This window comes from Globicephala melas, chromosome 1 (genome assembly GCF_963455315.2).
Source record: "Globicephala melas chromosome 1, mGloMel1.2, whole genome shotgun sequence".
Taxonomy (NCBI): domain Eukaryota; kingdom Metazoa; phylum Chordata; class Mammalia; order Artiodactyla; family Delphinidae; genus Globicephala; species Globicephala melas.
Window position 1 is genome coordinate 173,531,834 of NC_083314.1, and position 3,516 is coordinate 173,535,349.

The window sequence follows — 3,516 nt, forward strand, 5'->3', positions numbered from 1 at the left end:
CCTGACCTGTGGCTGCCTTAAGGTCAGTTTCTAATACACAGGGACAGACCGGAGGAGAAGGGACGAGGGATTTGAAGTGACCCCCACTCTGCCACCTGTTCCTGGGTGACACCTCATGTCCCCTCTCTGTGCTGCAGCCTCTTTTTTTTTTTTTTTAAGTTTTCTCCCAGGAGCTGTCAAGGACAGCAGAGCACATCCTCTCCCAGTGAGAGCAGAAAGAATCTGCTCTTTATTTTATGTTTTTAAATATTTATTTATTTATTTGGCTGTGCCGGGTCTTAGTTGCGGCATGTGGGATCTTCCTTGCAGCATGCGGGGTCTAGTTCCCTGACCAGGGATCGAACCCAGGCCCCCTGCATTGCGAGCGCGGAGTCTTAACCACTAGACCACCAGGGAAGTCCCGCTGCAGCCTCTTTAACCTGTAACATGGAAGCGTGGTGCCGCCCTCATGGTGGCCGTGGTTCTCACCACGTGAGCGTGTGTGTGCCAAGTGCTCTGGGGACTGAGGGTTGGTTACTGTTGTGCAAACAAGAGGGCTGGTTCTCCAGGAGCCCGTGTGAGCCCGCTTCCGGCACCACACACGCCACACAGGAGTCTCCGGCCTCCAGGGAGAACGTTTGGCGGGTCCTGCCTCTCCTGGAGGGGGTCACACACGCACGTGGACACAGGAAAGGTTGATGTCCAGGAGATCACTGCCACTGCTGAGCTGGCCCCCTGGCCTAGGCCATCCCCCGGCGATTCAGCGCTCCCAGGAGAATGCTGTCACCACACCGCACGTGGCGCCGGTCACGTGGAAGAGGAGGAAGCCACGTTCTCCTCTGCGCAGTTCCCCCCCTGCCCCCCCGCGGCCACTGCCGCGGCAGCCACTGCAGCTCCAACTCCTCCCAATAAGCAGGGCCACCGAAGCTCCGCCCCGTCAATTACATCCCATCCAACTCAGTTTTGTCATTTTTCTAACCAAGGAGGATCGGTCAGAAAGAAATCCCTCACTCAGGGATTTGAAGGCGAAGGATTGAGACGTTTCCCCTGATGACAGAGTTCTGGCTGTAGGGGTGTTGCTGGTCTGGGGGTGTTGACGAAAATAATCAATAAACAACGTATAAATAGGAAAAGAGTTTTATTTGAGCCAAACTGAGGACTATGGCCTGGGAGACAGCCTCTCGGGTAACTCCGAGGACCTGCTCTGGAGATGCATGGTTTTCAGCACAGTTTTGTGTCAGAATAAAGAACATCAAACAAGTCAGGGATACATTCCTTCAAGCTTTCAGAAAAACCCGAATCAGCACGTACACAGTGAGCCAGTACCGTCCTGGCACCTGGGAAGGAGGTCTTACCATTGAAGAAGTACCAGCATTGGCATCCCAGGAAGGGAGACATTTAATCTTTATTTTTAACATGGACATTCTTTCTTTTTTTTTAAATTGAGGTATAGTTGATTTACCATGTTGTGTTAATTTCTGCTATACAGCAAAGTGATTCAGTTATATATATATATATATATATATATATATATAACTCCCCCTTGGCAACCACAAGTCTGTTCTCTAAAATGGACATTCTTTGCTTCTGGTCAATGTGCCCTTTTCTTTAATAATTAAAGCAGATACACAATGCTTGTTTGATAGGCCACAAACAGGCTGTGATGGCTAGCATGAAACTCAAGTTAACTCATGTATAAGCCAGAATGACTTTCCATACTTCAGTATGTGAAAATGTCTTTTATCAAGGGTGTATCTATAAAGATGCCCTCTAGTTTTCCAGCTACAAAGCTCTCATGTTTCCAGTTCCTGAGAGCCAGGTCAGTGGCAAAGCCAGCAGGGATGAGCAGGGCTCCAGGTGGCCGTGTGGCCGAGCCTGCGAGCCGGTTTTTCCATTCCACCAGTGACCTGGGGCCACCCTGGTGGCCTGGTCATGCCCTCGCTTGTTGGCCTGCAGGGTCCCGCAGGAAAGGGCACGCTTTTGTGCAGCTGCCATTCTTGCTTGAGCCCTCTTTTGACCTCTAGGGTCAAATAGCCGCTGTTCGTTGCTGAAAATGGTTCTCTTTTTACATGTTTTCTTGTGGGTGCACGCGTGCGCACACACACACACACCGTGTCTCCCTTTCTGTCTCTGAAATTGATGAACAGGTTGAAGGCCCGTTCTTCCGGGTCATCACAGAACTCCCTGTTACGCTGGTGTTCTTGGCCGTCTTGCAGGTTACCTTGGCAACGTGTACATTGCTTTTTTGGCTTTCCTTGTACAGCCAGTACTATAAATTTTCTGTTTTGAGTTTTGTAACTTTGTGGCATTTTAGATAATGTTGTGGTCGTCCTTTGTTGTGTAGAGTAAAAGGACTGTGTTGAATAAACCTAGGATTAGAGTGCAAAAGTAAAATAAAATAGTAATGCCATTTGTAGCGACATGAATGAACCTAGAGGTTATCATACTAAGTGAAGTAACTCAGATGGAGAAAGACAAATGGTATGATACCAGTTATATGTGGACTCTAAAATAAAAATGAACTTATTTACAAAACAGAAACGGACTCACAGACTTTGAAAACAAACATATGGTTACCAAAGGGGAAGGGGGGGGATAAATTAGGAGTTTGGGATTAACAGATACACACTGCTACATATAAAATAGATAAACAACAAGGACCTACTGGGAACTCTACTCAATATTCTGTAATAACCTGTATGGGCAAAGAATCTGAAAAAGAATGGATATATGTATATGTAAAACTGAATCACTTTGCTGTACACCTGAAACTAACACAACATTGTAAATCAACTATACCCCCAAATAAAATACAAATTAAATTTAAAAAAATAGAATAAAATAAGGAAAGTAATGGTGATTTGCCTGCTAGGGTTGCTGTGAGGCCTGAGTGTAATCAGGTGTAGCCCTGAGTGAGCAGCTCTGTAGATGGCAGCTCTAGGGTTGAGGTGAAGGTCATAGGAATCAGGTGACCTGTTTGAATCTCAGTTTAGACACTCGTTGGCCAAGGGGCCTCGGGCAAACCTTTTCTGCCTCAATGTCCTCTTCTGTCAAATGGGACTAATAGGGACCTTGTGAGGATTAAATTTTTTAAAATGTGGGTCGTGTAGCACAAAGGCCTGGCACGTGGTTGACCTCAGTTAATGGAGCCAATGGTGTTACTAAATATTCCTCGTGATATCTGAGGACCCAGCATGCCTGGACTTCATTCATGAACTTGCCAGGGAAACACATGGCCCTGGGAGGTGTGCAAGATGGCCTTGGGGAAAGACTCTGGCCACAGACCAGATAGGGCTGTATGTTGGAGCTTGGGATATCTTTATATGGAAGGAGGCCTAGTGTCCTGCACCCCTTGCCCAGTTGGCTCCACTGGAATTTCCAGATTCCTAAGTCATTGGTGAAGGAGGCAACCCTCCTTGCTCCTGGAGTTTCCTGGGAAGGGTTTGGTCTCTGTTTGGTGCCTTGTTACGGGGTTTCCATGGGGCTGCCGGAGCTTGGCAACTGTATTGACCTTGGCTGCAACACTCCTGGTACCAA

At 47.6% G+C, this 3,516-nt stretch overlaps 1 non-coding gene across 1 annotated transcript; it reads right to left on the minus strand.

The window, feature by feature from the left end:
• Nucleotides 1-323: 323 nt before the first annotated feature.
• TRNAA-CGC (transfer RNA alanine (anticodon CGC)) lies at nucleotides 324-396 on the minus strand. Its single transcript has one exon. It is a non-coding gene; the product is annotated as a tRNA-Ala (tRNA).
• Between the last annotated feature and the right edge of the window lie 3,120 nt (nucleotides 397-3,516).